Source organism: Falco rusticolus, chromosome 2 (assembly GCF_015220075.1).
Source record: "Falco rusticolus isolate bFalRus1 chromosome 2, bFalRus1.pri, whole genome shotgun sequence".
NCBI classification, from domain to species: Eukaryota; Metazoa; Chordata; class Aves; order Falconiformes; family Falconidae; genus Falco; species Falco rusticolus.
In genome coordinates, this window is record NC_051188.1 from 63099821 (window position 1) to 63125058 (window position 25238).

General features: G+C 42.3%; 1 protein-coding gene across 3 annotated transcripts in view; it reads left to right on the forward strand.

Moving 5' to 3' along the window:
• The window catches only part of COL4A2 (collagen type IV alpha 2 chain), a 149559-nt gene that overhangs the window by 44208 nt on the left and 80113 nt on the right, over positions 1-25238 (forward strand). The gene's annotated exons all lie outside the window — the stretch shown is intronic.

Genomic DNA, 25238 nt, shown 5'->3' on the forward strand with positions numbered 1-25238 from the left:
CAGTGTAGGTGGGAGGCGAGGAACACTCTTGTTTACAGCAGAAGTCCCAACATCTCCATGGAAGTCAGATGATCCTGGAGTTACCATGCTATGAGAACCATAATGGTTGTACTCCCATCCCCTGACCATTATCTGCTCACAGTCTGCTGTCCATTACAATAACCTAGTGGCAAACTGATGAAGCTGAGGAGGAACAAGCCCTCCCCTAGGACACAGCTTCGGGTGGAGCTCCCTCCAGCTGTTACTGCCGTACCCTCATTATCCAGCACATGAAGTTTGGTGACTGCCTCCTGCCACTTCCCTCCAAGGGCAAACTCAAAACCTGATGCTCTATGAAATGGCTTCCAGTATGACATTACTATTTCTTTTCTCAGTGTCATTTCTTTTGGTTGTAAAAATGAACCATGGAGGTACTTGTTCAACTAGGGTTCATGAAAATATCTGTTGCAAAACTACCAGATTTTGTGACTGAAATATTTTTCATGTTCCTTACTAAATTAATAACTTTTAACTTCAAGATGCCAAGGCTGCAAAACAGAAGAGGTAGCTAAACAAAAGTAACTGCGTAGGTTAGAAAAGCTGAAAATATTACATTACCAGAGTAGAGAGCCAGTTAGGTGCCACTGATGAGAAATTCCCTGTGAGTTGCTTAGTATGTAGGATTAGGAGATAAGGGCAGATTTTATGCACTTGCTTGCCACTCTGACTCTTTCGTTTATCTCAGGGAAGTAAGCAACCCCAGTAACTAATCACACTAGCCTCCCTTTAAATAGACACTAAAAAAGAGAAAAGGAGGATGTTACAAAGCATAAATTATATTTTGCTACTTGTGGCTAATTGTGCACAATGTGAAGAAGTATTGGGGAAAGTGATTTAAACATATATTTTATATATATGTTCAATGTAATATATATTAAACATATATAACACTTCAAAAACTGTACGTTAACTCTCTGAAATGATACATCTTATTCTGAGTCAGCACACACTGCATCTAGTTTGTGTCTGTTGGTCTCTTCAGATGTCACAATCTCTGTTAAACATCTGGTTTAAGGAACAAGATAGGCGTTTAGAGACTAGTCAAATTTGGCATAGCTTCTGGTCTCATGCTAATCCTCAATGGGAATATTTATTTTCACAAAACCTCTGTATAATCTGGCACGACACACATTTTCTGTTCGAGGTGACTCATTACATGCACAATAGACATATTGCGTGTTTGCACTTGTAAGAGTGCCTGAAGCAGTCTGTCAGAGCCAGCTTCTGCAATGACTCTCCATCTCGAGTGCAACAGAGCTGTCACTTGGAGGGCATCTGGAACTCTGGTGAGAGCAGCATGGCGAGGGTCTGCAGCCAGCTGCTAGCCCCACCATCCTCTGGAAATTCACCTTCTGTTCATGACAGGTCTCTCCAAACCAGGCAAACAAAACCACTTGCTTTGGTTTGCTGCTACTGAATGAATATCAGAAGCTGCTGAATGAAGTAAAGTCATAGGAGTAGTAAATACAATTGCAAACTATGAAAGTAGGGAAGGTCTGAGGAAATGGCTATTTTTTATTTATATGTGTTTCTATTCCTTTTCTGTCATTGCTTCACTTACAGTCTTAAGGTACAGCATTTAAATAAAGATGCTTCTCTTTATTTTTTGTCTTAATCCAGTGGTTTTTGTTTTTAAGTAAGTGTGGGTTTTTTTACAAATACACCCACTGATATCTTCTGGGGGCTCTGTCCTAGAGGCAGAGAGGTGCTGGCTCGATGTGTGAGGACTCAGCCAGGCTTTGGTGATTTGTGCCAGGTCTCCAGGTGCAGGACAGCTGGAAGCCCTGTGCTTCTATATACACTGCTTTTGGTTCAGGACTGGTAAGGTTAGGCACGAAGGCACAGGAAAGTTGAATTGTGTTTCGTAAGGGCAGTTTCTAGGTTCAAAAGGCCACCTAGCAGAAATTACTGCATGTGCCTGGCAGGCCTACTGGGAAGAGGTATGTGGTTTTACTTTTTCCTCCACTCTTTTTTGGCTGGGCTTGGCCCTGCAACTTTCCTTGGGCTCAGACAGAACTCAGCAAAATCCATTGGGTGCGGGAAAATGAAACAGCAGAAGCTTCATCTGCTTGCTGTAGTGGTGAGGGAGCTGCTGCAGCAAAGCAAAGGTAGTGGCTAACCTGCAACCTCCTGCCTGTCATCAGAGCTGCTCCTGGAGCTGTGGCAACATCTGCAAAAGGCACTTTCTGCCTCATTCCCAGGAGGAAAACAGGTTGAATTGAAATGTTCAGGGAATCATAGGACATTGCTGATAGCCATGTTTGCAATTCACAGCAAATGCCTAGCTGTGGCTTGGAGAAGTTTCTGTAAAGGAATGTTTTGCTTGGACCGTACATGATGCCCCTAAAGTTCCCACCTCCTGTCTTGCGTTTGAGTTCACACCTTTGGAGGAGAAAGAGTAGAGGGAACTTCTTCCATAAGCTGAGTTTTTTTCTAGTGTCTAATGACACTCTAATATTTATTCTTTTTCACTGCAGCCTAGTTATTTTACTTTAACCTAGGTGTGTATTTACTGTTAGCTGGACTGTTGTGGTTTAACCTCGGCTGGCAACCAAGCACCACACAGCTGCTTGCTCAATCCCCCAATGCCCAGAGGGATGGAGGGAAGAATCAGAAAGGAATGTAAAACTCAAGGGTTGAGATAAGAACAATTTTATAGGTAAAGCAAAAGCTGCGCACACAAGCAAAGCAAAACAAGGAATCCATTCACCACTTCCCACCGGCAGGCAGGTGTTCAGCCATCCCCAGGAAAGCCGGGCTCTGTCACATGTAACAGCTACTTGGGAAGACAAATGCCATAAAGCTGAATGTCCCCACCTTCCTCCTTCTTCCCCAAGTTGTATACTCAGCATGAAACCATATGGTATGGAGTATCCCTTTGGCTAGCTCTGGGCAGCTGTCCTGGCTGTGTCCCCTCCCAATGTCCTGTGCCCCTCCAGCCCTCTCGCTAGCAGGGCCTGAGGAATGGAAAAGTACTTGACTTAGTACAAACACTACCCACCAGCAACTACAAACATCAGTGTCCTGTCAACATTGTTCTTACACCAAATCCCAAAGCAGCACTGGACCAGCCACTAAGAAGAAAATTAACCCTATCCCAGCTGAAACCAGAACAGCTGGACACAAATATCCAGTCTAACTCAGGGGTCCTCAAACTTTTTAACCAGGGGGCCAGCGCGCGGATGAAGTGGCAGGCAGTCATCTGCGGCTGCTTGGTTTCCCCCCCCAACCCCTGGCGGGGGGGTGTCTGTAAATACTGGGGGCTGGATTGAGGACCCGGGGGGGGTGGGGGGGGTGGTGCGTATCCAGCCCTCTAGTTTGAGAACCCCTGATCTAACTGTACCTTGCAAGGTAGTGGAGCTGTGGCTCCAGGAACCAAGCCTGGAGACTCATCTCCCCTTCTCACAGCTGGCAAAAAGCTCAACCAACTTCTAGCAAGCATCGAAGCTCCTGCAGGAGTGTCCAAATCCACATGAAAAGAAACCACAGTATAAGCCTCAGTGGAGGGTGAAAAGAGAGAGGAAAGACAGCAGACTCTTGTTGTCCTTAAGATGAGACAGACTGATCTATCATTTTCCTCTAAGACAACTTCTCCTAAGTTGTTCTCCTTAGACGGCAGACTTATCCTCTCCCTAAGCTACATGTAGAGAAAATACTGTGAAGAGTACCCAGCTACCTGGATAAGAGGGAAAGGAGGCACTGATACAGTATTGAAATTTTGTTTTGAGTGAAATGGAAACCCTGGACTAAAGGAAAAATCCAAATTAAAACCTTTGGTTTCTCTCTTTTTCCTCTAGTTTTTTTACTGCAACTCCTAAAATTTTGAGACTGAGAGTTCTTTGCAAACCATATATTGTGCAAAGTACAATATATGCACCTTTAAAATTTGTTAAACGTTCATGCATTTATATAGGAAACAATATCTCCTTTCAGTACAATGGCCAACTGTTTGACCTATTGAAGTTCATAATCAACCTAGAAGGCTTTGTAGAAGGTGGAAGTGAACAGAAATCTTTTTGGTCTTTCTATAGAGTGAGAAAATGCACTCTACTGAAATCTCACTTTGTACTTTCTGTCTGAGTCAAGCATCTAACAGTGCTCGAGCCATTTAGCTATTGTTTTTGCAAGGGGCTGGAATAATGGAAACTGAAATGAAAAGACAACTTCATGTCCCCCCATAAAGGCCACTTTTTGGGAATGCCTAAACATTCCTTTTTAACCAAGACTGACATGAGGGTTCACTATAACATTTTTACAGGTATCTGTTATATTGCTTTTCATAATGCAGTCACCAAGGGTAAGCTATTACCAGTTCACTAAATAATCGCCTCCATCTGCTTTTGGGTGCTGTACAATTGTGAAATATAGTGTCTGATCTTTACTTACAAGCATTTTCCATAGAAGCTTATATCTTAATACATGGGGTAGATCTAGAAGATGTTTTCTTCGTAATTAAAAAAAACGCAACTAAATACAACACTTAAATATTCTAAGGTCAATTCCATTCTTATATCTTAGGGAAATGTTTAAATCCAGTAAAATCATTTTATCAGCTACTAGTGCAATTCTTGAAGATCACAATTAACTGGCTTCTAAGCTGGTGTAATGGCAGTACTTCCTTTGTAGCTCTTTGTTAGTGTAAGTTGATACATCATAAAAACACAGAATGGTTGGGGTTGGAAGGGACCTCTGGAGATCATCTCGTCCGAGCCCCTGCTAAAGCAGGTTCTCCTAGAGTAGGCTGCACAGAGTTGCATCCAGGCAGGTTTTGAATGTCTCCAGAGAAGGAGGCTGCACAGCCCCTCTGGGCAGCTTGTTCCGGGGCTCTGTCACCCTCAAGGTAAAGAAGGTCTTTCTCATATTCAGATGAAACTTATTGTGTTGCAGTTTGTGCCCATTACCCCTTGTCCTGTCATTGGCACCACTGACAAGAGCCTGGCTCTATCCTCTTGACATGTGCTTTTAAGATACTTGTACGCATTGATAAGATCCCCTCTCGTTCTTCTCTTCTCCAGGCTAAACATGCCCAGCTCCCTCAGCCTTTCCTCATAAGGGAGATGCTCCAGTTCCCTCATCATCTCTGTAGCCCTGTGCTGGACCCTCTCCAGTAGTTCCCTGTCTCTCTTGAGCTGGGGAGCCCAGAACTGGACACAGCACTCCAGATGTGGCCTCACCAGGGAAGAATAGAGGGGGAGGATCGCCTCCCTCAACCTTCTGGCCATGCTTCTCCTAATGCACCCCAGGATCCCCTTGGCCTTATTGGCCACCAGGGCACACTGCTGGCTCATAGGCAACTTGCTGCCCACCAGAACTCCCAGGTCCTTCTCCGCAGAGCTGCCTTCCAGCAGGTCAACTGCTAGCCTGTGCTGGTGCATGGGGTTGTTCCTCTCCAGGTGCAGGACCCTACACTCACCTTTGTTGAACCTCATTAGGTTCCTGTCCTCCCACCTCTCCAGGCAGTCCAGGTCTTGCGGAATGGCAGCACAGCCTGCTGGTGCATCACCCCCTCCTCGCAGTTTTGTATCGTCAGCAAACTTGCTGAGGGCGCACTCTCACCCTTCATCCAGGTCACTGATAAATAAGTTCAACAGGGCTGGACCCAGTGCTGACCCCTGGGGAACACCCCTAGCTACAGGCCTCCAACTGGACTCTGCGACATTGATCACAACCCCCTAAGCTCTGCCATTCAGCCAGTTCTCAATCCACTTCACCCATCTAACCCACACTTCCTGAGCTTACCTATGAGGGTGTTATGGGAGACAGTGTCAAAATCCTTGCTGAAGTCAAGGCAGACAATATCCACTGCTCTCCCCTCATCTACCCAGCCAGTCTTCCATCGTAGAAGGCTATCAGGTTGGTCAGGCATGATTTCCCCTTGGTGAATCTATGTTGACTACTCCTGATAACCTTTTCCTCCACAAGCTTAGAGATGTTATCCAGGATGAGCTGTTCCATCACCTTTGCAGAGATGGAGGTGAGGCTGACCAGCCTGTAGTTTCCTGGGTCCTCCTTCTTGCCCTTCTTGAAGACTGGAGTCACAGTCTTCAAGATCCTCCAGATCTCAGGCACCTCTCCTGTCCTCCATAACCTTTCAAAGATGATGGAGAGTGGTTAATAATAACATCTGTCAGCTCCCTCAGCACTCAGTGTGCATCCCATTGGGGCCTATGGATTTGTGGGTGTCAGGTTTGCCTAAATGATCTCTAACCCGATCCTCCTCGACCAAGGGAGGATCCTTTCTTTCTCCAGACTTTCTCTCTTGCCTCTAGCTAGGTCTGGGATTCCTGAGAGCTGGCCTTAGCAGTAAAGACTGAAGCAAAGAAGGCATTCGGTAACTCCATCTTCTCTGTATCCTTCATCCCTAGGACACCTACCTCATTCAGCAGTGGGCCCACATTTTACCTAGTCATCCTTTTCCTACTGATGTACTTGAAGAAGCCTTTCTTGTCAGTGACATCCCTCAGCAGATTTAATTTCAAATGAACGTTAGTCTTCTTCGTCATGCCCCTGCATGTTCTTACAACATTAAATAAATATCTGATGAAATCTGATATTTTACTCTGGTTTTGCAAAATAAGAACATAAGAAGCATCTTCTCAAATTAGAGAATTCTAATTTTTCATTAATTCATCTAGCCCACTACTCTGTCCCCAACAGTGGCAGTAGGAGATGCTATTTATGGGGAGCACAGAGGTTTGACAACTTTCTGCAGTCCATTTCCCTTGTACCCAAGCTCACCCTATATATGTGTTCCTTCAGTATCTGGGTTTCTCCCTGAATTTGTCTAATCCTTTTTTGAAGCTGCTGTAACTGTGTGTCTTCACAACCTCCAGTGACATCAAGGAGTTCACTACTCAAGTGATGTAAGATCACCGTCTGACCTGTTTTAAGTAAAAAACATTTTGAAAATCCAAATATATTGCGTTCACTGGGGCCTGCTTTACCATGCTTGTCCTTGTGCACAGTTATTGTATTCTTTAGACTACTGCCTGACCAAGCAGGAAAGTCAGATAAACTGGCCCACAGTTCACAGGGTCTCCTCTGGAGCCTCTTTTCCACATGGGAGCCTGCTTGGCACCAGTACGGTGGTGCAGTGGCACTTTGTAATGACGGGCTGCACACCTTGGCCAGCAGCTCTGCGGTTTCACACTTGAGTTCCTTCAGAAGTCACAGGTCAATGTCACCCATTCCTGTTCACTTAATAATGCCTGCTTTACCTGTTTTATCTACTACTTCTTTTATATTTACCTGAGCATAATCTGGATCGAAGAATAACTTGGATTTGGGACCTTCTCAAACACCTTCAGCAGTAAAGACCTATGCACTAAGTTTCTCTGCTATGGCCTTACCATCCCCCAGTGCCTCTTATAAGCCTTTGGCATCATATGGTACTGCTATTTCCCTTGATGGCTTCTTGCTTTTTTTAAAAAATATTTTTTACTGTTGGCTTGATGATCTTCTGCAAAATATTGGCATTCTTTTTGAGTCATCCTAGTTGCCATTTATTCTTGATCTGGTTTTTTTAGGGCTTTCCTGTTCATTTCAGTAATTTTTTAAAGGCTAACCTTTTTCCCTACAATAGCCTCCTTGCTTTTTTTATGAGCTATGCAGAATTTTTATTGAACTGTTTTACTTTCTTTTTGATACGTGATGCAGTTTACCAGGACTTTTAATACAGTGTTTTTTAAAAGCCTCTAGGTTGCATTAGGCTTCTTGCCTTTGTGACTGTTTTTTTTAGGCTTCTGCTATTTTTGTGTATCTCCCCATCTTGAAATTGGGTATCTGTGTGATGTATTTGTTTGGCTTACTCCATCCCACTACAGCATTAAGTTCAGTTGCACTGTGAAGCTCTTACAGAGTGGTTCTCCCACTAGTGCCTCTTGAAGCAGGTCCCGTGCAGTACTTGAGACTTAATCCGGAGCAGCATCCTTTCTTATGGGTTCCAGGGCTCACTGTGCTAAGAAGCAGTCAGTTGTGTCCAAAAATTTTATCTCCTTATCTCATCTGGATGAAATGATGTGCCTGACAGTACATTGGTAGTTGGAAATCACCCAAATTGCTACATGACCTAGTTTTGCAGCTGCTCTAATTTTTCACTATTTCATGATCAGTGTCTTTAACAGGGGAGTCCTAAATACAAATCAAGTCCTACCTTTCTGTTATTTTCACCCACAAGGACTCCCTAATGCTGCCCTCTACCCTCAGTATTTTTTCCTGTTACACTTTGTTTTAGCCTTCACATGCTGTGCCACTGCCCTGGCTGTATCTCATTCTCTGTCACTCCTGTAAAGTAGACAGCCTAGCACCCCTGTATGCTGCTGATTATCCTCCTTTCACCAGCAGGAGATGCCTGTTATATCAGAGTTGTCATTTGTTGCCAAGCAGTATAATTCTGTAATCCTCTTCTTTCGATCTCTAGAATTGGTGTAGACGCACTTAGAAATCTTGCCCATTCTCTGTTGCAAGTTCCAGACAAGTGGCACTGTAAATTTACCTTCACTATTTATTGCATTTATGCCATTTGTTTCCTCCCTTGCCTTTTCAGGGATGATTTGAACATTATTAGCCATGTGTCCCTCACAAATTCATTCAGTCTGAACCAGGTGCTCCACCATGGTTGTCAGTCTTGCCCCTGTTTCTAGTTTAACTATTTCTCTGTGAACTTTTTAATTTTCAGTAATAACAGCCTTTTGACTGAAGTCCAGCCCATTCCTCCTGGGCAGGTTTCTCTTGTTGCAAAAAGTTTGCAAGGACTTCTAGTCTCCCACACAGCAGCCTTGAGTTAATACCGTAGAACATCCCTACTCTCCCTCATTAGTGGTATAACATGGATTGTGACCACTGGTTCCTGCCTTCTACCAGTCTAAATACCTATCCAGACATCTCATGGGCTCTGCTACCTTTGTACTCGGTGGGCCTTTCAGTCCTCTCAGCTGTCTCAAATCCAGCTATCTGTGTCAAGTACTCAAACCTCCCACTGCCATCACCTGGTTCCTCTCCTGGAAGATTCACTCTGCTCCAGGAACATCCTCACACCAAGCAGACATTGGAGGCTAGAGTTTGTCAGAGATTTGATCCCTTATTCCAAGCTGATTATCCACCTTCCCTCAGACTGACATCCTCTAAATACTAGCTTAATCAACATCGGGAGGTTTTTTTGATGGTGGCCATATGAGGGCAGCCACAGCAGAGATGGGACTGCTTCACTACACCCTGGCAGGCCTTGCCTGCAGACCTGTTTCTCTCCAGCTCAGACACTCTTGCCTCTAGACAACAAATCCAGGACTTCAGCTAGGATCAGGGGCTGCGCATACAAAACCTGCCTCTTGGATCAGCAATAACATACCTTGTACTCTCTCTTTGCAACAAACTGAGTGGTCTCTGCTCTGTTGCTTAGATTCTGCTGCATCCTGAGCTTACAATTTGTTAGCTCTTGAAAGTTTGTGTTAGTATAACTTCTCTTTTGAGAGGTGAGGGGGATTACTTTTCCCTTTCCCTGCTCTACCCACTAAGCTAGGTAGCAACAAGGAAGATCTCTCCTCACTGAAATGTATCTAGAAGTTGTGAGGTGAAAGGTGAAGGCAAGCTGACCTCTGTGTACAGGCTGATGCAAGCTCTTCCATTTTAAGGGTCAAGGAACCACCTTGCTAGTTCACACAGCCATCAGACATCCCCAGGAAGCCATTCAGCAAACACCCAAACATGAACCCACTACCAGGGGAAACCCCACTGTTCACGCAAGGCAAAAATTTACAAAGCTTACATGCCTTGTGGTGGCCTGCCCTTCCTTGTCCTTCTCTTTTTGTTCTTACCTTCCCAAGACAGAAATGGTTTGAAAAATGTCCTGTTTTCTCTCTACTTTTGGGGAGCTTGATCATGTATCTTCTGAAATATTGTCAGTTCTGCCCTGGAATGGCTATGAAGTACCAAAAAAAGACGCTTCAAAATTTCACATTGCTTCCTAGGCCAAGGTTAAATTTCTGGAAACTTCCAGGAAGAGGAGCTGCCCTCAGAGGGGAGGTATTTGTAATGGTGGCAGATTTAAAAGCAAAATACCTATAGTACTAATAAGCATTATGCATGGACAGGAAAAGGCACTCTTCCGTTATTTCAATATTGTAATCAAGTCTGGTATGGTACATTGAGATTTAATTTTCTTTTTTTCTCTAGCCAAGGTAATAGTGGGGAGCAGCTTACTGGTGATGGCAAAAGACAGGAAGAGTTTTACCATAAAGAAGTGTTTAATAGTGTGAAGCTAAATTCTGCTTTCAGATACAAGAGTACAGTTTGCTTTTACACACGTATTGGAGGGTACAGTTTCAAATGCGTCCTGTTGTTTATGTTTATACTTTCAAAACACTGCTGTACAAGGTCTTGCCAGCATACATAAACCCCTAAAGTCTTTATATTGTTCCATAGCTCTATATCTTGGGCTTAAGGCTTAATTGCATGAACTGGTAGCAGTAAATAGGCCCATATCTTTAGGGTTAACTACCGAAGGCAGGTGGGGTACAGGTTTGCTTGATAGAACTTGAACTTGAGTCAGTCTGAAACTTAATGCCTAGTTTATGACCTAGTGTTTTATTTAGTGAAAATTACTTAACCTGGGCTACACTGACTGTCAATCAACTATGTAGCGGGATACTCATGTTGGTTGCTAATTGCTGTTCTTAAGCACATTTGTCCTGACAATTTTTTGAGTGAAATATGCAAGTTTCCTTTTTTTACTTCTGTTTATACATGTTTAATCAACATCAGAGATCTTTTTGAACTGGTGGATGGAGGTTAGATAACTTTCCCATGACCAAGAAGCAGTGAATCTTCTTTCCATATATGCATTCTACACAGAATCTGAGATTTGGGAAGAGTCAGTGAAAGGTTTTCCTAAGAATCTGTTTCAAATAAAAAATGCAAAATGTATAAGAAAAAGCAGGGTGTTTTGCTTCAATACATGCAGGAATGCAATTAAATTTTCATGCCAAAATCACGTTTTCATGTGTAATTATTCAGAATATTGTAAAGAATGTTTAAAAGTTAAACTAAACTCAAATCGAGTCTTTCTTTCAAACAAAATATGCACATTGACCAAAAAATATTTTCCGCCTCCTTTTTATTGCTTCGTTATTTTGCAGAGCATTTCTGCTTCAGCCACATATGAAACATTTTTTTATTCCATAGGTAACCTTTAAAAATTGTATATATTTGCAATCTAAAGGACTACAGTATTGTTAAGCCCATCCCAAGCTAACAAATTGGACTCTGTCTTTTGCTCCAGCCCTGAAAGCAAAATTCTTCCAAAACATTTTCATATCAACCATACAGGACAAAAAGAATGATACTTGACTGAAAGATAGTCAAAAGGACACATCCACTTTTTTACTTTCATTTTCAACTTCACCTTTTAAAACTAGATTGACATACATTATCTCCAGCAAAATAAGTACAGGTATGCAGCATTGATACAGATATTGCACATACTTTCTAAAGCCCGTTGACCTAGGTTAGATCTTTGCAGATACTTCTACAAGCCTGTATCAAAAACCTTTGCAATTTCAGCTGGACTGACAAGATAACAATTCAACAGTGTTGGAAAAAGCTCAAGAATTAGTGTAGTCAATCAAAACTAATACCAAGGTTGTAGTTTGAACAAAATTGACTGAAGTAAATGTGCCTGATAAACTAGTCATAATGCAAGTTCAGCTCTTGTGTTTGAAATGACACCATCTGATACCTTTTGCATTACCTATATATTCCATTGATTTATGGGCTTGTTATGCTCAAATAATAATAAAAAAAAATTATGGCAGTTTGCTAATAAATTGAGAAGGTACTTGAGGAATTTATTTTGATGGCAGCATTTTTAAGAGTGTATTTGGCCATCTGTGTATCACAAATTGGAATGAGACATTGAGGAAAAAAGCATGAGAGATCACAGTAAGGAATCAAGAACCATTTTATTGCAGAAGATAAGACTAAAATCTTAACTGTAATGAAGAAATAATAGAAAGGAAACCTGTTGATGAGTAGTGCAAAGTTAACTTTGGTCACAATAGCTGATGCTGGGATGTGAACACTTTGGATATGATTCACAACTATTTTAAAATACTTAAAATTAAACAACACTTTTTTTTTCCTTCCTGTCTTCCTATAAAATACTGAAAGTATATTTTACCTTATTTAGAAAATAAGTACCTGCAGTTAAGCCATTTCATGACTGTCTGCTGATGTGTAGTCTTCCCACTCATTCCGGTCAATAGTGTCTGTACAGCACAGTACATTCTCAAGTATCATTGATATTTTTATTTGGTTTTCACATATGAATTACACTTAATTATCGAAATGAAGTGCACTGTCAGGATTGTTTTAGGACAGATATACTGTCCATTTGGTTAGACTTTCAGACTTTACTGTGCAAAGATATTTTTCTGCTTTTGGCCAAGTTTTGCAATTTCGCTTACTGTGACCAGGAGTTTAAAGAACATGCAGTGGGTGGATGATGGCCTTGCTTTGTAACTTTGTAGCTCGCACAAGGAGCCCAAGGGGGATAATCCAGGCCATCTTTTAACACTTAAATTACACTCTAGAGAGTGTAAAAGTTTCTCATGACTTGTCCAAGGCTTGACAAGTTTCTCAAATGGTGCTTGTTTCTATTTTCTGTATTTTTCTCACATGGGAGCAAGTAACATTGACCCATTTTCTTTTTGTCTGCTTCCGTAAGTACCAAACTATTAGTGGAATCCTTTGAGTCTGACCTGGAGAGACCAGGAATGTGGGAACGGGCAGACTGTCCTCATGAACAGTATCTGCTGAGGCAGACCAAGCCCACTGTCAGCATTTTCTTATTGACGCTTAAGAGAATAAATGCTCCTTCTTTACCTCAGTTTGTACATAACGTTTCCAAATACTTTTCAGTGTCTTTGTGTAATGAACAGGACTGTGGAAGTACATGTAAGCGCTTCCATTACATTGATCTGGAAAAGGATGACAAGCATTAAACTATCTTATAATTAGATATTTACTTTGGGACCATGCAGAAAGATCTTGAAGGTTAGAAGTCTGTGTTTTACGCATGGCGAATGGTTCTAGACAATGAATAATCTGCAAGCCCAAACAAAACATCTGTGCAGCGTTTTTTCTCCCACAGGCTAAAATTATTTTTCTATTAAAAGATTATATTATTCTGTCAGATTCCTTTCTGTCTAGTATTATCGCAGATGCCCAGTGAAGAAAAGCTCCTTGGGATTTTCTATGTTTCTTTTCTAATATGGGTCATAGTAGTTCAATGAAATTGCTTATTTTATTAGTTAGCAAAACTAATTTTGCAAATGTCTGTGAAATATCTGTGTTCTCCTTACTGGTTAAAGAGATATTATCAAGCCTTATAACTTTTTTAAAAGCAGATGCATTTGGCTCCAAGGTTTCTGGCAAAGCATAGTATTGGTGTAAGAGCAAAAAAGAAAGTTATTGTGCTCAGTGTCCTCCCCAGTATGCCTAGTGCTTCACTCCATTCAGGGTACAGCAGTCAATACAGTCTTTCTGTCCAGTCTGATAAGGACATGGATATGTATGCATTATTCTCTTCTGATCCAAATACTCTTTCTCCCCCCCCCGTAAATCACCTCTTGGTTTTTGGCTCTTTCTCAGTTTCTAGATCCTCTCCTTCTTCTCTATTTCTTTTATGACCTTTCTGTTACCTGCTCCCAAGCACACAACATCTCTTCCTTTGCCATTTCACCACCCTTTTTTGTGTTAAGGGCTTCCTGTAAGATACTCCCCTTCTTGGTAGCCTGGAAGAGAAATGAGAGAAACCAATTCTGTGAGACAAACTCATCCCCCAGCAACGTGGGATGTCGTGGTCTGCACAGCAGGCTGTGCTTGGCTATGTTAGGATGTAAGCTCCTTGGTGCAGGAGCTGTTTGCGTGTGGCTCTTCATACAGGGCCAAGGGCATTACTAGCACTTCCATGCTAGTGACAGAGGTAGCAGCATGCAGAAGGGCACAGTGACAGCTTCTTTCCAGTGGGCAGGGACTCCAGCAGCAAAGAGCCCAAAGACACCACACTGCGCTATGGATGTTAGACTTATATATTTTTATTTATTTATTTATTTATTTTTATTTTCATAATTCTGGTATTTAGTGAGGGCAAGCACTGGCATGTGGGTTTATGGATAGAATATACTTTCCACAGGAAACTCCTCATTTCAGATATAACTGTACTGCTACTGTCATACTTACCACCATGAGACTAACTCTCCATTACAGAGCATCGTCCTCCATGTGCTTGGCACAGATGTGCAGTGTATCACCATCTTGCACCCTTTCCCCCAGCTTTTATTTTACTTTATTTATATTTGCTAGGGACTTTGCACCGTGGCAGAGACTGTAGGGGCCATTCCCCTACCATCAGCATGCCCTGCAGACAGGACAGCTAAATTGCATGAGTCCAGCCTCTTCCTTCTTCAAGCTCTGCCCAGAGCAAGGCTGCAGAATGGGGGCAGTGGGCTCCCCTTGTGTAGCAAGGGGCAGCTTCTGATGCTGTCCCCTGCGGCCCCTCCTCCTTAGCCCCTGCCATCAGAGCAGAGGCAGAGGTAAATGTGCAGGCTGAGGACAGATCCATTTGTTTTTCTCATTAGGAAGCCTCACAAACTAAACTGCAGAGTTTGCACTCTGCTAGCTCATACCTGGTGCTGCCAGCAAGGTCTTGACTGCACTGTATGGCCGCAGGCACGTAAAGCTGCTCCAAACTGCCTGAACCACAGCTCCCCATGCAGGTCCCCTCCCTCCTTCTCAGCTGGCTTCTTTCTTTCAAACAGTTGCAGAGTTGGTTTTGCTAAATGACATAAGGTTATAATAAATCAAGTGAGAAGATTTGTGCTGTGCTTCCTACTGTATGGGAGACATCCATATGGTTTAATTACTTCCTCTGTACGTCAGATATATGTGTATAAAATCTCTGAAGTCATGTGTAACTGCCAAGATCCTATGGTGTGGTTTGAAACATCCATGCAGTGAACTCTCAAATGCTACAGATGTGCTATGAAATACAAATGTAAAATGGAATAAGGCAGTTTATGAAATTAAATAACAGCAATAAAATTAGAGAAGTCAACGGAGAGATCCAGAGCTCAGCAGAACACAGAAGGGGGGAAGGACCAGAAAGCTTTCACAAGGGGCGTTTTATCATCAAAGGAAATGGGAACAAACCAATATGCCCCCCAGGAAAACAGCAGAGCAGCCTGAGGAGAGGAAGCATGTCTAAGAAAACCACTTGGTGAATTGTAAAGCCATCTGAAAAATGTCATCATAAAATGTAGCTGCTGCTAACAGCAGACCTTTGGCCTTAAAAAATGAGCTATTCCTGTGCCTGCAGGCAAAAATGCAGAGGAAGGGTAAGCAGACCACGTAGACCTGTAGACCCAGGATCATGAATGCGTCCTTGTGCAGAACGAGGAGCTGGAGGCCACCAGGCCCCCATGCTTCCTCCCGCCCTGAGCAGGTAGCGAGGGTGCTGGGGCAGCAGCAGCCCTTGTATCCCTCCCCTTCTCTTTTTCCCTTGGTCCCCTCATACTGCCTGGCACAGCTTATCCAGGGTGGGAAGTGTCAGGATTTTCTCTGGGCAGAAAGGGGAGGGGGAAAAGGAAACACAGTTGTGGTTCTCCAGGACAGGACCTAACACTTGCCACACCATGGCTGTTGGAGGCACAGCCCTCCTCCTGCCACTGGCCTCAGCATTGCCACGGTCAGCATCTTGGCGGGGAGCTGGTCACCTCCACACCTTTAGAGCTATTTTCTTGGGGCTTGGCAAGTGTGTAGTGGCATATTTTCTATCTGGCACAACGGCTCGAGCATCTCTTGAGAAGGGGAACGGTATGTGTTGGAATGATGTTGTTAAAGATGCAGGCCACCTCCACAAGATCAAGCACCTCCAGGGCCTGATCTGCAGTGGTAACCTCAGTCAAGTGTGCTAGAGAATGGGCTTGCTCCTCCTGCCCCCTGAGCTGGCAACCTCCTGTGTTGTGCCTCTGAAGCCATCTGAGCTATTCCAGATGCATGGAAGTGGAGAAATAGGTCTGCTGGGGTTAGTCCAGATCCATGGTTGCTAACAAGGCCAAGGAAGACAGGGTTCCTTCATCAGGATGCACCCATGGGAAGGATCAGGGTGCCCTTGGATCACCCCTGAAGGTGACCCTGGCACTGCCCCAAGGAGCCAACACTGACAACTCAGCAGGAGACTAAGCCTGTGCCCCACCGTCATACACAGTGTGCAGAGCAAGAAACAGGCAGAGGAATGGGGGTCCTCCCCCTTGGGGGAAGGAGTCCCTCCTGTCCCTGCATCTCCCTCCCCAGCGTGTCCAGTACTCACTGGAGGGACACACCGGAGTACTTTCCTCTCTAGTATGAAGTATGTATATAGCCATCAAAGATACACATTGCTGTCACAAGTAACAGTTTTATTGAGAAACAGTTTCTGCTAGCCAGTGCTAATTGTATCAGTCACATACCAAAAATCGACTAAATAATTTCAGTGTCCTGCCTGACAGCTTGTCCCCTCATGTTTACCAAAACTAAACAAATGACAAATACCACCCCTCAGTAAGTACACTTTTTTTAAAAAAAAAGATTATTTTTATCTGCTTAAAAAGCCCCAACACACTGGTGTAAGTATACATATCGTATTGTCTGCCGAGTCTGTGGGCTCACTGCATTTACACAGCTGCAGTATGGATTGCTGTTTACTCTCCCCCTTGTAGACACTGTGTTCTGCCTTTTCCCTGTAAAGAATATCTCAATCTATTCTTAGTCCCAGGCAGAGACCTATCCTGATTTATATACATTGTGTAACTTAACTGACTTCAAAGATGTTTTGCGCGGTGTAAATCAGAACACCAACTGGCTGAATAAACCCTCCTGCAATAAGACGTAATTGTAAAGCTAAACATGTTCCTGCCTCTCTGTACTAAATCAACAGGAGTCCTTTTCATTTTTGTGGGATAAAAATACTTCTCTGCCGTGTATTTACAGTTGCTGGAACACTCTTGTAGGCACTTGTGAATCCCTTTCTTCAAAAGGAGATCTTTGATGTAGAGATCTTTTCGTACTGTAAACTAATTCTGTAAACCAAATTCTGTTGAAAATCTCAGGAAGTTCATGCAATAAGAGTCTGCATAGCTGTTTTCCATGCCTGGTGGAGTACAATTTCTTTTTCAATTCAGTTAAAAATATTCCGATAATGAAATCCCATACCTAGTATTAGTTTCTAATTGTTCATCTACTCCTGAAGTTTGTTTATTCAAACATCTACAACAGTTTTCAGACGGAAGATTGGTCAGCTTGTGTTTTCTCAAGTATTATAATCTTACCAAGTCTTACCATGAATTTAAATGTAAGTCAAACTTAAGCTTACCCCCTAAACAGCCATTTAATTCAAGGAAGAACTTCCTCAAAATTCACTCAGTAGGAAAGCAAGTCAGTCCTGGGGTCTTGTAACATCTATCAATTAACCAGCATCTTTAAGTGAGTACATGATACCCTTTGGGCATGTGTTGCAAATTAATCCCTTCAGCTACAGGCACACATTAAAAGTTGTGGGAGGTATCCCACCCCAGCTGTGTGCTCGCCACGTAAATCACAGCGGTTTCTACCAGACAAGCCTTGGTTGAAGCCCTGCAAGAAGAGCATTTCTGGTTTGATCACTGTTATGGTTGCTGGTCTGATAAGCTTTCAGAACTGAAATATGGCAAGAAGTAAGGTTTGGCTTTTTAAGAGCTAACTAAGCATCTAAGAATTCATGAGAGGCGCAAAGCGTTTTTCATAAGAAAGCAGAAACATCAGAGACGAATTTTATTGTGTTTAACTGGGGGAAGACCCAGGTGTTTTAAATCAAAGCTGAAACAGTAATGAAGACATTCCAGAGGGTCCAGGAGCAAGATGCTTAAGCTTCCAGTTTACTCTTCTGTGAGAACTTTTCAGTTTCTTGTAATGGAAATAGGAAATAGCCGTCTGTGCTTAAATTTGACTTACAGGGGTTAACTGAGATAAAACCATCCAGAGATATTAATCTACTACTCTCTAAAGCAAAATAGCATCAAGACTTCCTTCTTAGAAGTGCCTTCTTCCATCGGCACAAAGCTTTTGGCGTAATCGTAGAACAGGCAGAAGTTTCCTTGAGTTGGTTAGGATAGGTTGGGAGGAGGGGAGTGTGGTAGTCAGAAAGAAAAATTGTAAAAGTGTACATAGTGATATAAGGCAAGTCTTTCAAACAAGCGACTAATATTTAGATACTAAAGTGTCATGAGATAAGCAGAGCCAAAGAAAAGGAAACCTCAGCAATGAATTGTTATTAAGAACCAGTGATTGAAAAAAACATTTTGTCTTGTAACAAGTATTTTTCTCCCTGGGAGAGGAAATGTTGCACAACCCATAAACACTCGGATGCAGGAGCCAGCTGATGACTGATGAATTTCATTTACTTCCTATCAGACTTCTGAATATTCAGTCAGATAAATATGCTAAGAATAAATTCTGATGGGGGCTGTGAAACAATCCCCTGCTTTGTTTATGACCTTGAAACTTAGGCCAGTTTAGTCTATGGCCAGTGCATATGCCTTTGTACAATGCCATGGTGCTTGTAAAGCTCTCTTGGCTCCTGCCAGCTTTTAGCCTGACATTTGTGCTCCTCCGGATTCTCTTACAGCCAGAGTCAGATGTGTCCCTGAAATGATGTAATATCCTCTGTTGCTCTTGGTGTGATATGTATTTTTACTGCTTTGTGGCTGGTGGATATGGAGGGCAAGTAATATGAACTGCACATTTGCTTTCTGTCTTGTGCTACTGCGTGTGATCCCGTAACCACTTCAGGACACTGTTACTTTTATCACCGTGTTACAAGATGGTTTTCTGTATTCTGTACCTCTCCTTTTGTTTGGGGTGTTATGTATCTCAACTAGATGAGATACCTAGGGATAACCCCCTTGCACTTTCTCCTCCGTGTCTTTAACCTGAATCTTGATGTCACTGCATGCAAGTGATGCACAGGATATGCTACAGATCCAGCCACATGGGGTGCTCCGTCTTTGCACAGCCTGGTCCAGCCAAGGAGCTGCGGGGGGTTGGGCACACTCTGAAGCAATGGAATCTTCCCATGTTTCAGCCATTGAAAGTAGAAACCTTAGTTGAGTGTATGCAACTTTATAAAGGTTCATAACTTGCCCAAGTTTCAAACAAAGGTCAAAAGTTGCTTCCCTGACACAAAATCCTTTTCCTTAATGGAGCATGGGGAGGAAAAACAGTTCTTCAAAGAAAGAGGTCCCCAAGGAGACATGCCCAGACACCAGGGCAGACCTATGCCATGACCCAGCACAGACAGACAGTGTGGGCAGTGCAGGAGGGTTAAAGATGGCCTCAACTCTTCAGAATTCTGTGTTTACCTTCATGTTAGAAAACTTAACAGGAGCATTTCTCATCTAAAACTAGTAACTGATAGTGTGCACCAGCTCGCTTATTATGTTCTGGAAGGCATGCTATAGAGAACAGACAGTTCAGGTAGATTAACAGATAATAACAATTTATGGTTTTCAGAGTTCAAAATCATCACATATTTAATTTCATTCACCACACCTTCCTTTTCAGATACCACTACTCCAATACACTCTTTCCACATTAGATTTGAAAGATTAAAGGGAAGGAATAGTGGGAACCATGTTTTGGATAGTACATACCAGTTTTGTGCATTTGTTTCTCTGGAGAGAAGGGATGCAAATCATATGCATGGGGAACAAGTGAGCAATCCAAACAGGTGCTGAAGTTGAAAACTATATATAAAGAAAAAAACTCACTCTTCAATATTTTGTCCTTTTACATTTTTAGCCAGATGTCATGCGAGTACTTTGGTACTGCTTTCGTGAACACTCTTAAAGTATTACAGAAAGCTGAGAAATGGAAAGGCTGTAAATGTATGTGCATTTCCCAGATGAACTGTTCTTGCCAAGCAGTGCATAGGAACAAAGTAAGTTAAAAGTCAAAGTAGAGAAATTCCTCTGAGCATTTTGATTATGAGAAGATTTGTAGGGCTTTACTGTAATAACTATAAAATACTTCAAACTGGTTTCTTAATGTTAGCATTATTTATTTTCAGAGCAAAGTTCATAAAAAATTTTAATTACTGTATATGATTTTTTTTTACATGTTGTGGCTCCTTCAAATATACATATGTATACTTTTATTTCAGAGGTGGTAGATTGCCAAGTTGTCTGACCTCTCAAGAGAGGAAGTTGGGAGGACAGTTTAGTAACTTTTTCTTTCAATCCCGATGTGGAATAAGATCAAAAAATATGTATTTAAAATTCTGTTAATAGCCTTATCTTTTCTAAAGCATAAGGTACTGGCAAAATAACAGCACAAGTAAACATGGCTCTTGATGCACCACATTAAAAAAATGCCTTTTGTTTATGAAAACTTTTTTTTGTTGTAGAAACTTGTGGGAATAATGTTGTATTAATGGTAGGATGTTGACCTTTTCCAGCTATGGAAGATAGTCTCAGAACAGGATCCAGGAAAAACAAACATGGAAACTACTTAACTCCTTAGTTGTGTGCTCAAAATTTTGTGAGGAAGTGTTATTAAAACGTAGACTATTGTACTTACAGATTGTGTCATTACATTAAAGTGCCACACACGCACATACAACCATTTTCACTAAGCACAAAGTTATCAAGAGCTTAAGGGAACAAATAATGTCTGTGAAGAAGAATATTGCTATAATTTTATGTAAAAATATGCAATCGTCTGCTATTGTCTGTGTTTTTTGTCCACATTTATTTATAGTCTCCAGGTCAAGAGCAGGGCAGATTTTCTCCAGATTTTTCAGTGCACGGTGTAGTGCTGCTGAACAAGAAGTTATACTGAGAAAAAGAGTGAAAACAAACAAGTTCCCTGTTACTTTGGACTTGAGCTCAGGCTCCTCTTGTAGGCTAAATCCATCACCTCTGATTTTTTAGGTGAATAACACCACAACTCAGGTGAACTCTGTAGAACTTGTGCATGGAACCTTTGCTATAGCGTCTGTAGAGAATGAAAGCAGGTTAATTAACATTGATAATATACAGTTGTGGGCTTGCTTCAGGGGTGGTGGGTTGGCTGATGTGGATAATGTGCAGCTGTGGCTGGTTCCTGCTAAGTAGTTAAATAGCTCTAAGAGGGATGGAAGGGGATCCCTGGGTAGAAAGAGACCTGGAGGAGGCAGAGGAGAGAGGCAGAGCACCCTCGATGTAAGAGAAACGTGGAGAGGCCTTGGGAGAAGGGTGCCTGGATGAGGGGAGGCTGGCTGGAAGAGGAGCCTGGGGAAGGAAGACTGTGGATGCAGCAGAGGCAAGAAGCAGGGAGGACTGGTCTGAGGAGGCTAAAGAAACAGCACAGACAGTAGATGAACTTTTGAAACCTTATGGGGGATTGGTGGCTGTGCCAGGGTGAGGAGTGGGAACTACTTATTGAAGTTAACTTCATATGTGATGGTAAAAGCCTTGTTGCAGCCACCTAATTTTGATAGTGCTGTGACAAGAGTCCACCTTCACCTCTGCTAAAATCATTTGTGAACTGAGAGGTAGCCACAAAACTCAAGGACTACTAACATCCACTTGGGATCTTGAAATGAGGCTTGGGAGGTGTACAGCTGACTGTTGGTAGTTTCTGTGTGGTCTGGAGAGAAACCAGTGAAGGCCCATGGTGAGGAAGGAACAAGAATACTTCTGATCCACTTGCGCACCACATTTTCCTCTTTTTGGACCAGTTGTAGTCAGATGCCATGTAGGTAGTTTCTCTTCCATTCCTATTCCTTTGCCCACGCGTGTTTCTTCTAAAGTCTCTCTGATGTCAGTAGATAATAAGTCATTAACTGTCCTGTAATAAATTCTGACAGATGCTTTTTCTATCAGCATCATCTTCAAGAAGAAAATGAAGCTACTCAGTCTCCTATCAGCTGGGCACCTCACGCATGGTCTATGTTAGGTCTCATTCTCCATTCTTGTCAGTCAGATTGTAACTGTCATTGTGAACAAAAAAGGCAGATTTTATTAACATCAAGCTGTTTTAAACTTTTCAATAAACTGTGTAAATCAAGAATGCACATGGTGAAATCAGGCATTACTACAGTGTACCATCTGACCTTTTAGAGTAATCCATGCCCTGCAAACAAACCGAATCAGAAATATTGTTCTCAAAAATAGGAGGTTTTCCCCAAAGACATTATATTTCTGTATTGTCTTTAGAAAACATGTAACTTCTACCTTTTAATTACCAGAAATGCACTTTTTACCATTCTGGGGCTCCTGGACTTGTTGAGGTACAAGGTACTTCAATACCTATAAAGCTTGTCGGTGGGGAGCCTCAGTATAAGCTTTGCTAATATGGGAGTATGTGAGAAGCTACTACCAAAAAACAGAAGCAAAAAGTATTTCCCTCTGATACATAAAGTTGTCCCTGCTCCTGGGGCGTTTTGGCAGCCAGGTCATGAAGCAGCAACTAATCCTACAGCTTGCAGTTCACCCTACTGCAGTGAATCAGCACTGATTTTGACCCATCTGTATGTACTTCTGATAGTTTAGTAGTTGCTGTGTAGGTGTCTGAGTTGTGCCCAGAGCCAGTGCATGGGCAGAAATGAGGTGTAGGAGTTGCTGCAACCTTCAGACGAGCTGTCCTGTTTGTAGCCCTGGGCTCTCAGGAAACACTGCTTCCTTTCTTGATTTACCCACAGACTCCTGATCTGTTGGAAGGGAAGTCATATAAGGTGAATCTCTCAGTAGCTCAGTTCTCTTTAGTTACCAAAGCAAAACAAATTTTTGAAAGTGTTTGACAATGAGTTGTGTCCGTTGTGCGCTGATTTTTTGTCACCGTGCTTATTTAACAAGAAGTAACTAATAGGGAGTTGAGCGCTCCTTAGGAAAATTGGAGCCAGGTTTGGTACTGAGCATTTTCAGAAACTAGGTTCTTGTCTTTTGGTTACTGCTACTGTGGTTGAGGCTCTCAACCTTAGTAAAGAAAATATCAATAATTCCCTCTTTCAATCGTTTTGTTTATTTACAGTGAAAGCTCTCTAAACTGTTACTCAGTATGCATATAGAGTGCCTCTCACATGGAGGCCTTGATCTCTTTGAGAGTCTGCAGATAGTAAAACTAATAAGCACTTACTGCATTTGACAGGGCTTTTTTTCTTGTTTATGTCCTAGTAGACTGTAAGGTATGCCCTATCTGCTCCTGTTGCCAACAGAGATACCTTTAACTTTCTCCTAAAGACCTCCAGCTCTGGAGATTCCGGAGTCTTACCCAGCAAGCTTGTCAACATATCTGAAGTGCACGTGCTAGTATCTCTGTTGGTGTGCCCCACTTAGTCTTTGCTGCTGCAGTCTAGGGAGAGCAGACTCATTCGTTTTATTACTTCTAGTAATAATAATAAAAAGTTTCTTGTACTACTGATCATTCTTTATTGTTTTCCTCTTGACTTTTAAAATGTAGTGTCCAGAACTAAACTTAGATTACCAGGCCAAGACCTTATCAGTGCTGAGAGGAGCGTAGGGATTACTTCCTGTGTCTTATGGGGTATATATATCTGTCTACAGTGTTCAAAAACTCAGAGGCAAGAAAGGTCATTAGATGAGACAATTGTCATTTCCATCTTGGATTATGTTGTTGTGGCATCTCTTCAGAGTTGAATCTGGTGTTGGACAAATGTGTATGTGTCTGAATATTGAAGTTCAATATTTAGTGCAATCTTTGTTTTAGTGGGAGCTGTACCTTAAGTCTGAGGAGGTGAAGAATTATTCCATGGACTATACAACTATCTCTGCAACAAATACTGTAAGGATTGTCAGTCAATATGACAGTCCTCCTGTCACTAGAAGGTTTCTTCTGTCCCCAGTCAGAACCTCCAGGAGGCTCTGAATATTTCTAGAAAAGTGGCAGAAACTGCAGTATCTAGTTGGTAAAAGGCGGGGAGCATGAGAAGAATATGACACTCTCCAGGAGTTGTGGAAATCTGTGTATACCCCTTTGGGTTTTAATATCATTTCCCTTATCAGTTTGGAAGGAATGCTTGCACAACAGTACATCTTGTTTTCATAGCTGGGTAGTAAATCAGAATGAGAAGGTATTAATGTGGCAGCCTGTAAGTGCACAGCACTGCACGGACCGCAATGCTTTCTACCCGTGCAGTATGATACCTTCTCGACTCCTTAAGATTCCAGAAAGTGAGAAAAGCCTGTTTAGGACTGCCTTTTCAACACCAGTCAAAGCAAAGTAAAAATAACAGGGTTCTTAATCAAGCCCTGTCAATTGGCAAAAATGACTGGGCATGCTTTGCTTAGGTCAAAATTTTGCTGGAATATATCACTGAGAAGTTCATTTGCAATGTAACTATGCCAATAAATAGCCAAAACGTAACACTTGGAAAACTCAGTAGATGGACAGCTCTCCCATTTGTCAGCAGCTCCTTTTCCAATGCACTGAGAACTATGGGTGGTGTTGGGGGATTGTGGGGAAGTTGGGGGGGGGAGTTGATTGGAATAGTTATAGTATGAGGAGGACTGTCTTTTAGCTAATCAGTTGTATGAGTGGAATTTTATCTCTACTGGGAGGTGAGCTCATTCACTGTTATCGACCTCAAATCCATGTTTAGAAAAAAAAATCAAAGTAGGATGCATTCTTCTTCTTGATGGCTTATTCTTACAAAACACAACTTCTTACCACCCAGTGTCTCCTGAAAATTAGCTCTGTTTTGATTTCTGTCTGTTTTATACTTTCTTCTGCTGAAACAAAAAATGCAAGTCCTCAGATTAGCTCTTTGTATTTCTGGCTGGTTCTCAGTGACAGATTTTAGGCCATCTCACACCCCATAAAAATTTAATCAAAGTATTCCAGCCACCTTCTCCTTGTTGTTTTCTTTCTTCCCCTCTTTTAAGGCCAGTTTATAGAGTAGAAATGAGGCGGGATGTTTTATTCACTCTAAGGTTCACCAAATCCTTAAGTTACCAGGCAAGGAATCTCCAAAGTCTGTGTAGAACTTTCCTACCCTGCTTTCATTGCCTGTCTGTTTTTCTTTTTCTCCCTGCCTATTCTCAGGCCAACCTCACCCTTCTCTTTTAACTGGTGCTTTTCTCTCAAGGAATGTGCACTCAAGGATGAACCTGAAGATGCTCTTCTTGCCAAGTGGC